Source organism: Molossus molossus, unplaced genomic scaffold (assembly GCF_014108415.1).
Source record: "Molossus molossus isolate mMolMol1 unplaced genomic scaffold, mMolMol1.p scaffold_m16_p_8, whole genome shotgun sequence".
Lineage (NCBI taxonomy): Eukaryota > Metazoa > Chordata > Mammalia > Chiroptera > Molossidae > Molossus > Molossus molossus.
Window position 1 is genome coordinate 88,902,818 of NW_023425402.1, and position 14,709 is coordinate 88,917,526.

A 14,709-nucleotide genomic window follows, 5' to 3' on the forward strand; every position below is an offset into this window, starting at 1 on the left:
CAACATATCTTTCTGGGAGACACATTTCAGTCAGTAACAGATAGTGTGTAAAATAGTAGGGAAAGAAATGACATGTTTGTAAATTGCTTAGTAAATGACAATTTGTGAACTCTTTGGGGAAAAAAATAAATTTGGATGAACACCTTATACTTTAGCCCAAAATAAATTTCAAAAGGATTAAAGTTAAATATGAAAAAGTAAAAGAGAAAAATAGAAGAAAAATTATTGCCTTTCAGAAGATCAAAGACTCTATACAAGCAGTAGTAGATGTTTGTAAACATCTAAAGTTGTCAAAAACCCTTAAAACTTAAAATAAAAAAAATAAATGCTAAAGAAATCAGGGAAAACATTTACAATAAATATGACAAACCTATGCAAAGTTCTTCAAACTCAATAAGAAAAAACACTAACATATCAATAGATAAAAGGGGACCAAATACTGAACAGTTAATATATTCCAATCAGACATCTGTCGCCAACTCTCCACGGAAACCGGCCCCTTCAAGGTGAGCAGCGCCTCCCACCTGGCTAAATCAATCCTCAGCCGTCACCGTACTTCTATCTTCAGCATTTGGTGTTGATCCCATTCTTTTTGGAATTTTCTCTTCATTTGGCTTCTGGAATACCACACCCTCTTGGCTTGCATCCCGGCCACCCACCATCCCACAATTCCTAGCTCTGTAAAGGGCACTCTATTGCTGCATGGTTTGCTCTGGTCAAAATCCTGGGGGTCATTGCTGATTTCTCTCCTTTGTGCAAGACCACATCCAAAACATTGGCCAATTCTCTCCCTTTAAAATAGGTCCTGAATCCAATCACTTCTCCACCTTCTCTCCTGGGCTCTTCTCTAGTCTTCCTGCGTCCAGTCTTGTTCCCCACAGCTAAGTCTTCACAAAGCAGCCAGATGTTTCTTCTTTCCAACAGGGAATACAACCACAACGTACAAAGTTCTTAAAAATATGAAAATTTTAAAAATTAAAAAATCAAATTAAACTAAAATTTTAAATGAATAACATTTTAATTCTCAAAAGAGAATAAAATAGAAAAACAGAGCCTCTCCCCATCCTCTCCACCCCCCACCTGGTTCCTTTTCCCAGAGGCTACCAGAGTTACCTATGAATTCACCAACATAGTAACTTATTTCCATGCAGATTACAGAAAACTATATACAGTGTTCTGCATCTTGCTTTTCTAGAATGATCTTCTAAAGATCTAAATCAGGTCAGAATGCTATACTGCTTAAAGCACTCGACCGGCTTCCCATTGTACTTAGAATAAAATGCCCAGTCTGCAAAGATGGCTCTGGCCCTGGTCTACCCTGACTCTCAACACCAATGACTTCACACCGGTACCTCAGTCCTCTCGCTGGTCATTGACCGCATCAGACTGGTTCTCTACTCTGGGCCTCTACACACCCGCTCCCCTGCATCAGCAAGCTCACTTCCCAATTTTCTCTCCTTTTCTTCAAGTTTTCTGCCCAGATGTGACCTTATCAGAGACGCTCTTCCTGGTCCTTTCTTTAAAATAGCCCCCTTACCTACACTCCCTGGGGCCCTTCTCCCTTCCCTTGCTTTAGTTTCCATCCCAGCTCTTCTTTCCTGAGATTGTTGACTCGTTTGCTGTTTGTTTCCCCACCCAGGATGTGAGCTCCATGGGGAGGTGCTTTGCTCACTGCGGTGTGTCCGGCCGTGCACTCTGCCTGGTGAATAGTGGCACTCATAAATAGTGACTGGACCGAATAATGAAAACAAGATGCTTTTGCAAATGAAACTGGCTAATAATTAAAGTTTAAAAAAATTGACCACACTCAGTACCAATAGGGGCTGCTGGTAAGATTACAAATTGGCGTCAGGTTTTACCTGAAAAATAATTTGAAATATGCGTTAAGAACATTAATAGGTATGTGTCCTTTGGGCTCACGTCCAGGAGTACATCACCAGGAAACATGAGTAAAACTGGGAACACAAGTTTTACAGAAGAATGATCACTGACTGCTAGGGATTAATTAAATAAATTATTGTAGCCCTGGCCAGTTTGGCTCAGCGGTTAGAGCATCGGCCTGCGGTCCGGAGAGACCCGGGTTCGGTTCCCGCTAGGGGCACGTACTTCGGTTGCAGTTTGTCCCGGGCCCTGGTTGGTCGTGCGGGTGGCAGCCACTCGATGTGTCCCTTCACGTCGATGTTTCTCTCTCTCTCTCTCCTTCCTCTCTCCCCGTCCCACTCTATCTGTTCAAAAAATGGAAAAATATCCTCGGGTGAGGATAAAAAATAAATAAATAAATAAATAAATAAATAAATAAATAATTGTAAACACATAAAGTTAAGTAGTATGCAATTTATTAAAATCTTATATGTAAAGAATATATAGTGACCTGGGAAAGTTGAAAGCTATATTACTAGGAAAAAAAATAAGACACATAAAAAATTTGGAATTAGAATAAACATTCATTAATAGGGGATTACTTAAAAAACATGCACTATCCAAACAATGGAATATTGCACAGTCTTTTAAAATAATGAAGAATCTTTGTGTGGTGATATAGCAGAGCTTCTCAAGTATATTACTGTAATTGACAGTAATCGAATAAAATGGTACAGAACAGTGTGTATTAAATGCTATAGTTTGTACTAAAATTATATACATATATTCATATATGTATCCTCTAAAATTTTTAAAAATTATTTACTTTTATTTTAAAAATTAAACTTAAAAATAAACTGTTAACTAGTTGCCTCTAGAATTCATTGCATGGCCTTTTAAATTTAATGCTAGATGTATGTTTTAGCTATTAAAATAATTTTAAATGTAAAACCTGCATATAATATAGGATAACAATAAAAAATATTTCTAAATATATGAATAGAAATATCTTGAGGATAAATAACCTTAAGTGTTAACCAGGGTTTTCCTTTGGTGCTGGAATTAATATTGATTTTTAATTTTCTTCCTTATATTTTTTGTATTTACCCAATACATATGTATTATTTTTATAAATGAGAAAAAAAATTAAAATCCTACTTAATTCGATTTATTTTAGTTCAAATGCAGATGGCTAAAATTGAATTTACTTAATATAGATTTATACTCCTAGTATGCTAAATTAGTTTTCAAAACTGATGTAATAGAAGTCCAGACATGCACAAAGTTAGCTCAAGAGACTGTTTACCTGTTGGTGATATGTGTGTAATATCATCTTTGGCTTTATCGCATAACTGAATGTTCTGAATTTCCAGAACAAATGGTGCATATCAGCATTTGTTTTGATGCCTTAAATGGGGCCTGTAAGTGGCTCAGCTCCCCAGGAAAGGTTCCCTTTGGGAGTCTCAGATGATGGGAATGAGGGTCCAGAAGAGTCAGACACCAGGCAGCTTGTGAACTAGGTCTTTCCGACCTCCGCTTCTTTAGGTGACTTCCCCCAACTTGGGTGCCTTTTCTATACACAATGCTCTTCTCTTCCTCTCTTCAAACAATTTCCAGTGCTTGCCTTTCCAGTGCATCTGGCTAGTGTATAAAAGCCAAGCAATTAGTCACCTAATCACTGGTAGGATCACTGATAGTATCTTAAATGCATACCTAAGGAGATTTTTGGCTCTGTAAGCTGTGCATCTGTAGGGTGTATGGAGGGTGGGGTGAGGATTTTTTCTAGGAGGTTAAAAAAATTCAGGTAATCTTCATTACCATTTGTTCTAATTTGTCTTTACTCCCCAAAAAAAGGTAAATAATTCTTTGAACCAAGTTGCCTCAGTGCACGGTGCCCAGCACTTGGAAAATGACCAAGGGTAGTGAGTGAGCAAAGTTTGGACTAACTTTACTACCATACCTTCTAACTTGTAAAACAAAGTACCCTCTGGGCTTCAATGTCTTATGTGCAGTCTCTGATTTGTGACTGAGTTGGGGCAGATCTTAATTTCATTTGCAAACAGTCTACTTAATATTTGTCTCATGAGTTTTATAGTTCTTGCCTTGATGGAATATAATTAATATAGTAAAATGGCACCACTAGGCTTGTTGACCATGTATAAACTGTTAGATATAAATCGATAACAGAGGCTTATTTTTCCCAATTGGCCCTCCTGACATGGCAGTAGAATTAAATTGTCAAAATCTAAGCCTGTGTTCTGAAATCAAGTAAATATTATGGGGTGAAGAAACCGACACAGGAGGGCACAGACCAGGCATACCCAGACCAGTGGGGTGTGTGCACATGTTACATTGCCTTGACTTTCCTGAAGTGATAGGTCTCTGGGAAGTAGAAAAGTACTGAGTCAAATATATTGGCCATTTCTATTTGGAAGTGGGTATTTTAAGCCAGTACCCCTTCCCATGCTCGTAATTTCATAGCTCACTTTGCCCTATCAGTGTTTCTGGAGACACGATCTTGTTGGTTGCCCAGCTTGTAGACTAGAAGAAATGTCCTATCAAGCCTGGGCATTTGTCCCTCTGTAAAATGAGTGAACTGCACAAAACTGTATAGAAAGCCTTTCTAGAATCCCCAAAGGGAATTATTTTTCTCCTAGGCCAGACTGTCTAGTTGTTGATAATTTCTCCTGTGTGTCTGCCTGGGTAGTTGACCTGGGCATAAAGTTCTGGAGTTGCTCTTTTTTTCATTCTTCCTCTCTACCTCCTGTCTGGCTTTTCTTCTCTTCCCTCTTTCTCAGAAGTAAAACAAATTTCTCAACTTGCTGCATGAATCTCAATTTAGTATTTTTGCCACCCGAAACATGATTTTGAGGTTTTACCTTCAACCGCAATCAAATTATTGAAATATTCCTTCCAAATAAATATATGACGCTTCATTGGGGGAATCCCAGTGAATGAAAGTTTCTTTATCTCATTCAGTTTACAATGGTGATGTTACAGAACTTACAAAGTATAATGTTAAAAACAACACATTATTTTAAAGTATATTTTAAGTGTATTTAAAAAACAACAACAACACTACTTATGATGCATTCATCATGTGCTGAGCGCTTTCCAAGTGATTTCCTTGCCTAATCTTACTCACCTTTCTGGCAACCTTATAAAGGAAGCGTTTTACTCAAAGAGGTTAAGCCACGTGTTGGAAATCACATACCTAGCAAGTGGTGAAGCCTGCATTCGAACCTGGTAGTTTGTTTTTTACTATGACATACACATACATCTAAGGAGGCATGAGGACATTAAGTTTTGAATTAGATGTTGATGGAGAAACAGGAGAGTATTAGATAGATAAAGTACATTTGAAATAGGTACTCAGAAACTGTTCTATTAATTGATTAATTACTCTTTATTTTAGAATTGTTTTTAATTTAGTATATGAGCTAGTTCAGGCACAAAACAATTCTTGACTTCAAGTTTGAGTTTGTCTTCCAACCAACTCAGAAACCAAGGAGGAAGTTGGGGTAGGATTAGGGGGAATAGTGGTTAGGGGTGGCTCTTATACACTGGCCAACTCATTTCCCAGTTCCTAAATGAGGTTTGGTCCTTCAGTCTCAGCCCTTAGGGCCAGGGCCTCATCCTACCCTCTTGGACACTTCTTTCTATTTAGACACGTCTCCTTGAACCCTCTGCCGCCTGCCTGTTATGTCTCCTAGCCCCATCTGACCTCTGCTACCTCTAGAGAAGAATGTCACCCACTCACCCATTCTAAGTGGGGGTGGGCTTGGATATTCCATCTGAGGCATCTGCAAGACAATCAGAACACATCCTCCTAGTGTATGTGTAGTTCTTATGCCTTCTTTCTGGAGCTGTGCTCCCTAATGTCTTCCCTTCATATCTTGGCTTTTTGTGGTGCCAAGCCCAGAAAGGTATAGGGTAGTGAGAGCCAGGGATAAAAACATTTTTCTTTTATAAGACATTGCTTTTATATCTCTTCTCCTGGATATCAATGAGTACCAATTAATATTATAAAATGTATATTTTGGAAAGTGGGAGAATGTGACTGTTGCTTGGAAGGGATTGCATAATTTTATATCTATCTATCTATCTATCTATCTATCTATCTATCTATCTATCTATCTATCATCTATCTACCTTTTCTTTTAAAATAGATGCCCACACAATTATTACTATAATTACATCTTTTTCTTTTTTAAATACGAGAGAGCTTTCAAATCAATTCTTTTACCTAATTCTCACAACAATTTTTAGGAAAGTAAATTAAATATGATTATCTTTTGTGAGTCACAAGTTTGTATATTTTTACTATTACTATTTTACAGTTTCTGGCCTGTGATTGCTATATTCAAGAATGCTGTCTTCAGTATCTGGTTGGTTTTTCTAAACTGTTTTCCATGGATCAACCTCTGTCTTATTATTTTTTGTTTCTTGGATTTACAGGATATAAAAATATGTAATTGTTTTCCAGTTGACATTTTTTTATTGGTACTGATTTTAAAGAGAATGGCTTTAATATTTCCCCTATTTGAAATTCTATTATTTTTTTGTATCTTTGTGAATACTTACTTTTTTCTTTCTCAGTAGCAAAATGAATATCATTATAAAAATTTTGGAAAGTATAAAAAAGCACAAAGAAGAAAATAAAAATCACAGTTAATATAAAAAATTCCACTTAGATATAGACCTATACCTATTTTGTGTATATTATTTTCCAGCTTCTCATGTCATCTCTATTTTTATAGTATCATAAATTATTAAAACTCCTAATTGTTATACATTTTTAATGTTTATAATTTTTCTGTATTTTAAGAGATACCATGATAAACATCTTCTTATCAAGAATATATCTAATACATTCCTAGTAAAATTGTGTAATTTGTTTGAAGGCTTTTGATCAATAATGCCAGAAGCTTATCCAGAAAGTTTTATCAATATGTGCTTTCAAAAACATTGCATGAGACGGTATGCTTTACCACACCCTAAACAGCCTCAGGTGTAATCATTATTTTCATCTTTAACTACTTCAGTAAATATAATACTTTAGTAATGTTTTATTTTGCATTTTAATCTATCATGAGGCTGAGTATTTTGTATGCATGAATCTCCTTTTCAAATTCTTTGCCCATTTTTAAATTGAGGAGATAATTTTAAAAACACTATTTTGTACAAACTCTTTATATACAAAGGTATTGACCTCTATTAGATAATATAATTAGCTTGTCATTTGCCTTTTTAATGCTGTCTTAATAATTTTTTTGAATTTAAAAATTATGAATGGTTATTGAATTTTACCAAATGTCTTTTTGATCCCTATCGATAATTTTCCTTATTTTAAGTCTGTAGATGGGATGTATGATATAATTTTGTGTGAATTTGACAGTCCTTCTCAGGAGAACAAATCATTTCACGTTATTAGAGATGCCAATTGCTCCTGCCTTGGGGATTCTTCCACAGCTGAGCAAGTGACCCTGCCTTTCAACTCCACGTGTCAGGAGACTGCACTGGAATTGGACAGCTGGCCAGAGGCTTTCCCCAGAAGACTTTTTGGTGGCCAGGCTGGCGTGACTGTGAGTGGTGTCGACTAGGTTCCTCTCTCGGGGACTTGACACATTGAGTCAGTCAGTGGTGGGCACCTGAGCTGCTGGTGTGTTAGGCCACATGCAAGAGGAATGAGTAGATATGCAGGAACTCCTATGGTTTCTGAGAGGTGGAAGGCTCAGTGTGGGTTTCTGAGGACTCTTGAGTAGCTCACATTTCCAGTGAGTCTCAGGTGCACTCCCTGCCCCAGAAATCTGTGAGAACTTCCCACGTTCTTTCAGTCACATACCTTCTTCTTCTTTATTCAAGGAAGTCGGAGGTTTCTGATTTATGCAACCCAACGTTGACATGCACACACCACCTTGTTGGGTGAAGTACATGATTGGGCACTACCAGAATGATAGGAGGTCACAGGTCACCTTCTGAAAAACCAAAGGCTTGAACTCAGCACCAAATGATCTGGAAGTTTTCTTCCAGCCCTGTAGTTCTAGGAGTTTCTGAACTCAATGGTGCTCTTTTATTGGGATATTTCCTAAACCCAGCTTGGTAGAACTCTAGTATGATGACAGAGATTCAGTGAAAACTGAGGGCCAGAAGGGAATGTGTTTAGACATGCCTCTTAAAACAGGAAGATGTTTTAAAACATTTGTTTTCTTAAAATCTGAAGGAGCATTTGATTTTCAGTCGTTGAATTGAAAGGGCACTCTATTTCCTAAACTCCGTAGCTACAGCTGTCTGTCTGTGCTTCTCTTCACGTACCTCAGACTAGGCATCTGGCAGTGACAGGTAATCAAATCATAGCGAGAATACTGAGCCATCTGCCCTGATCTCAGCCCTCAGAAGTGAGCTGCTGGAAAGGCCTTCAGCTTTTCATCTGGACCTTACCAGCCAGCACGATTCAATGTTCTCAATGAAAGTACCGATTTAGCCTTTAAAAATAATCCCCAGCCCTGCTGACATCAAGGAGCGACTCATGGCATCGAGATAAAAGATAGTCATGCTGTGAATACAGCTGCTACATTTTCTTTCACACACACACACACACACACACACACACACACACACACACACACCTCTGCCATGCATGTCTTATGTGGCCAACAGAAAAAGGTAACAAGGTAATCAGGACTTAGGATGAGGAAAGTGCTGTGTTGGGAGGTGATGAGGAGGTCAAGAGTGACAACCTGTGGTTGCCATGGAGCCAGCGCCATCCTGGAGTGCTGCGCCTGCTAAAGCTACTCTGATAGCCCTAAACCAACACGTTGGCTGACATATATTTGTATTTTTGTCCATCTATTTGGTATCAAGATAGTGGCATTCTCTTCTTATGGTGATTATACTTGTGTGTGTGTGTTTTTTAAGCAAATAAATATATGTTTATTTGAAGTATCACATTATAGTTCAACTATCAAAAAATTACTGGGCTGCTATCAGATGGAATATGGGAAGGGAGATGATAATTTTTTTCGGAGCTTATACATGGTGACTTTATTTCTGAAGCCTTGAATATACAACAAATGTCAAAACTGATTGGATTTTAAATTACTTTGAAGTTCCTAGTATCTTATTTTTTATTTATTTTATTATTTTTAAAAATCCTCACCTGAGGATATTTTCCCATTGATTTTTAGATAGTGTGGAAGCGAGGGAGGGAGAGAGAGAGAGAAGAGAGAGAGAAATATCGATGTGAGAAAAACATCAATTGGCTGCCTCCCACACAACTCCTACCAGGGTTGGGGATCAAACATGTAACCCAGGTATATGCCCTTGACAGGGAACTGAACCCGTGACCCCTTGGTCCGTGGGCTGACACTCTAACCAATGAGCAAACTGGCAAGGGTAAAATCCCTGGTATCTTAGTCAGTTTGGGCTGCTATAACAAATTACTATAGACTGAGTGACTTAAACAAGAAACATTTATTTCTCATGGTCTGGGGGTAGAAGTCTGAGAGCAGGGTGTCAGAATGTCCAGGTTCTCACCCTGGCCAGTTTGGCTCAGCGGTTAGAGTGTCGGCCTGCTGTCCAGAGAGACCTGGGTTCGGTTCCCGCTAAGGGCATGTACCTCGGTTGCAGTTTGTCCCCGGCCCTGGTTGGGTTGTGCGGGTGGCAGCCACTCGAAGTGTACCTTTCATGTCAATGTTTCTCTCTCTCTCCCTCCCGCTCTATCTGAACAAAAAATGAAAAAATGTCCTTGGGTGAGGATAAAAAGAAAAAAAAAATGTCCAGGTTCTCAATAAGGGTCCCTCTTCTTGGTTAGGTTCTCACCAGGCTTTTTCTTGGTACATGCACAAAAAAGAGAGAGAGAGGTTTTGTTTCACTTTCTCTTCTTATAAAGGCACTAACCCCATCATGTTAGTCCACACTATTACTTAATTACCTCTCAAAGACCTCTACCCACCCCTCTCCAAATACCATCAAATTGAAAATTAGGGTTTCAACAAAGGAGCTTTGACGGGACGCAAACATTCAGCCCCCAGTTACACCTATCCTATTCAGGGATTTTTGGACTACATCTTAGGTTGGGTTTCCCAGAAGTGAACCCTGAGATTAAGATGGATGTAAAAGTAGTTTATTAGGAAATGTCCCTAGAAGAAACTGGTGGATGAGTATAGACATGTCAGAGGGTTATATTAAAGTCCCACAAGGCATAATTCTTACTCAACCCTAATTGGGAGCTGTCAATAATCCAATTAGAAGAAGGGTTATGTAAATGCCCATGCACTTACAGGCCAACAGACCAATAGCAGCCCTCTAACAAAGAGCTGCAGATACTGGTTGATAGGAGTGAAAACACCTTAAGGAAAATCCTTTGTGCACAAAACAGATCTCATAGGATATGGTTGGAGCACAAACAGCAAGTTACAAGAAACAGAATCTACCTAAGCTAACTTAAGTAAAGGGGTATCTCAATTAAGATTGCATTTGGCATCCAGTTGGTGTGGTTCAGTGGTTGAGCGTTGACCCATGCACCAAGAGGTCGCCAGTTCGAGTCCCCATTCTAATAGCGTGAAGTTCAGAGATTGGCAGTCCGGGATGGTGTAGCTGCTTTCTGATGTTATCAGAGAACAATGTTCCCACTCTCTTCTTGCTTGTTGCTTCATGACTGCAAGATGACTCTTTTATCTTCTGCCTTGTGTCTGCATTTCTGGCAGGAAGAGGGCCATATGTGTATCAGGAAAGCAAACATTTCCCAGCAATCTCTGGAACACTTCTGATTATTTTTCACTGACTCTGGGTTACCTAATTACTTTAGATGTAAGGAGTTCTGGGGAGGTGGCACGTGGCTCCCCTGAAAGGAATAACTTTCTTTTAGTAAAGAAGAGAGAATGGGCAATGACTGGGCATCCAGCAGTGTCTAGAGATGGGGGAATTTTTAGTAAAAATACACAGGGCTATCTTATGGGCACCTAAGAACATGGTACAAGTACAGCTTGGATTCTTGGGAGATGGTGCCAGAACTGGCCAATGAGGAGCTTGTGTGTTGTAAGTAAAGTCTGGTTGGAACATGCATGAGAGCAAAGGAAATATGTGAAGCTACAGCATGCACACATGCTGACTTAGTCCTCTGGCACGATGAACATGGGCAACGTCCATGTCGCAGCTGGCCTGGCTGCACATGCCAAGGCTGGGACCTGGGGCAGATTGGTGATGATGATGACAGCAGCAGTGGCAGCATCAGTCATAGCCCTGAGGAGAGAGGAGGGGCCCCATGTGAGGACAATGACCCATGGCAGGAGGCCAGTTTGCTAGTCTCTCTGTGGAGCCCAGCTCTGGGGTATCAGCACAAATCTTAAATTGTTGACCAGAAACTGTTGGTGTTCAGGTGGTAAATATTTGTCAGTAAATTATTACAAAATAAAAACGTACATGTGGACATTGCAATAAGACCTCAAAGTGGTCCTTCTCTCTGCTTCTTCTCTCTCTAGATCAGTTTTTCTTGGTTGCACATAGCTCAACAAGGCCACTTCCATCTCGACTCTATATGACTTTTCAGGTCAAGTGCTCAACATCAACCCATGAATTCTATCTCAGAGCCCTGGCTTTGTATTTCCAGGAGAAAGGATCTAATTGTCTTAGTCTAGCCTGTGGATTTGTTGCTCCAGGGTCAGGTGTCCATCTGCTCCAATGGGCTGGGGCCACACCCGTGTGCCTGGCTTTCCAGGGCTACATTTGCAGGGGCTTAGGTGGAAGGTGATTTCAAAGGAAGTGGTATGCGCTCTTTGCTCTCAACTGAGACAATTGCAATGCTTTCATGGAGGAAAAGTTAGCTTCAATTCCAAGCTAGACTGCTTTTCTCTACTTCAAATATAATCAACCACAGTTTTAAAAGGAAAAGCAGAAGCCAGTGCTCTGTGCTGAGAAGTATTTCAAGGCTGTGTTGCTCAGCTCTCCATTGACAAAGGACCCGTTAAGAATAGGATTAGATGGAAATTTTCAGCAGAACAATGCAACGTCTGTGCATTTACAGTTGAAGGTACTCCGAATTCATTTTAACATTTTAATATAATCTCTCTTTTCCTGTTAAATTGTGATTGAAAGAGTTAAACACCAAATCTATAAATAAAAATAGCAACATCAACCTTTTCCAGGGAGATACATTTTAATAACATCTTTTGAGATTCATATTTATCATTTTAAAAACGTAGTAAAATCAGGACCCTTGCTATACATTTTCAGAAGCAAACTTGAAAGATGCCTGTTGAAATGAAAGTCAATGATTACTTAAAAATTTAATTCAGGTTTATTGACCACTTCTGCAGTCTGGAACCCAGCAGCGGAACACAGTTCCCCGAGGTGCTGAAATAGCTCTCGAAATACCAGCGCACCGAAGCTTATCTACTTTAATTGTGGAAGAGGGACCGAGTCGGAGCCTGCTCGCCCTCACTTTATACACTCTCTAAAAACTTTGGCCATCTGATTTGCCAGCCCCTGGTAGATAAAAACCAACAATTTATTAGGGTAATGAAAAATAAATGAATAAGAAGCAGTAATGCTGCTAAAACATATAAAGTGATTATTGACATTGGAGAGGAAACAGAAGAGGAGGAACTGCAAACTCACAGTAGTGTGGAGACAATCAATGCACACACGTAGTTTTCTACCTTTCTCACATACATTTAATCCACGTGGGCTGAGTGCCTGTTGTTAGCCTTTCTTGTGCCAGGTGCCCAGTATACAGAGGTTAAAAACTCAGTGCCTGCCTTTAGGGACTTATGATCAAGCACAGAGGTTGACATGTAAACAGGCAGTTATGATATAGATTGGAGCATGGTTAAGTGGTAGATAAGACAGATGTCCGTGTTGAGGCAGAATGCATTAGAGATCTTCTAGGGGAGGTGTGTTGAAGCTCGAATCAGGACAGTGTCCGTGGAGATGGAGAAATGGGGAAACGTGTAAGACGAGTTCAGGATGACGGACTGGATGTGAAGGGTGAGGGAGAAGGGGAGGTCACAGACAGCTCTCAGATGTCCAGCTGGTGTGAAGAGTTAGAAGCTCTGGCCTCTCCAGAGGGCGTCACCTTTTTACAGCTGACATTTTAAATGAAGACTTGTAATTACTGACAAAAGGGCAGAAAAGTGTGAGATCCACTTAGTAGTGATTTTCTCTGTGGGGGAATAAAACGCCTCATTCTAAATGAATGGGGTACAGAGAAGCCCTGGGAAGTGCCCCGAGAGCAGGGCACACACCGTTTGTCCTTGTGCCCCCAGTGCCCAAATATGGTGCACCCTTAAGAATAATAAATTTTTTTGGCTTATAGCAACCAATTAAAATCACATTGACCTTTTCTAGTCAACCCCCTTTAGGAGGTAAGATACGGCTGAGGAAACTTGTGGGTGCCCTTGGTCCTTGAACAGAAAGCTATTGGCTCCAGATAGATTCCTCTTTCAAACAGAATTTTACTTAAGGCAATTGTTGTCTTATTGGATCAGATCTTCCAAAGATCCCAACAAGCATCCTTTCCCTCTCCTCGGGTTTCCAGTGGATTTCCCCAAAGTCGCAGACAGCAGTCCACTCCCTGAATCCGTGGGTGTGGAGGGCGGCAGGCAGCGGCGCCGCAGGGCACCGGGAGTGGTCTGTGTACGCTCAGACTCGGCTTGCTTTCAGGTCCAGCGGGCGCCTGTCAGTCCCTAAAGGGAAGGAGGCCTCATTCGGTCACCCTCAGGGGGCAGAGTGTCTCCTGAAACTTTCCTGACCCTCGGAAATCTCCTCAGGGTTTCTATTCAGAAACCAAGCTCATCTCTGAGAGGCAACTTGTAAACAATTAATTTAATCAAGATGCACTTAAAAGAAAAGCTCCGAATTAGGTCAGAGTTGGATGAAGGGAAAAAACAGTCTAGATGTCGTATGGAGCTTCTCTGAAAAGAACTATTTTCATGAATGTAGTCACTGACTTCTACTGGAGTAATATAATTTTTTAAAAATCTGAATGCTGAATTTGAAAGCTAACCTGAGAAACAGAAGTATTTGGTCCTTTATTAAAGGTGCTGTGAGTCATGGTTGATATGTCTGAAAAAATCAGCTATAAAATCTCAGTTGGCTTTGAAGCAGGAACAAAAAACAAAATAAGAATCAAATTGCACAAGAAAAACCAGCTTCCAAAAATACCCCCAAGAATGTTCTTCCTTGCATATGCAACATAACTTATTAAGTCAGATTGCCACGTTTGTGAGTTCATAGCAGACCGTGTCATTACAAAGACTCTGATTCGATGAACATCACGCTGCAAGGGTTTGGGTGTTGGAACTGAAACCGCACAGGTTGTTCTCGGTCCAGGTGTGTGTCTCCTGGTTGGAGTGGCCATGTCTTTTATTTCTTCTAAATCCTCCTGAAGCATCCGTAGTTTCTGCAAACCTGAAAGTTGTCAGCCAACCTTTAGTGTTGCTGGCTAGTTGCCTAGAGATCTAACTCTGAGGTGAATGGATCCTACTTCAGTCACCTCTTTGTGGGAGATCATTCTGGAAGCATTTAGCTGGGAGAGGGGCCACCAGGGAAAGGTGGCATAGCCTAGTTCCTGGGGAAAGAGGGAGGGCGTGGAGGGATGGGGCATCCATCCCCCTTCCCCAGACTTGCTGGCCCCACTCAGGTGCCACGAGACTGTGAGACTTGGTCAGCCCAAAGCTGACCCTGGGAGCAGGCGTGCACTGAAGACAGGCAGCAAAGGAAGTATGGGGGAGGGCAGCGGGGGTTGGGTGGGCAGTGCCAGGCGCTGTGACTAACCCTATTCTATTTCTGAATGCAAAGCGGGCCACCGATAATGTTCCCTCCTGTTAAGAACAGATCCTTGTCCTTACT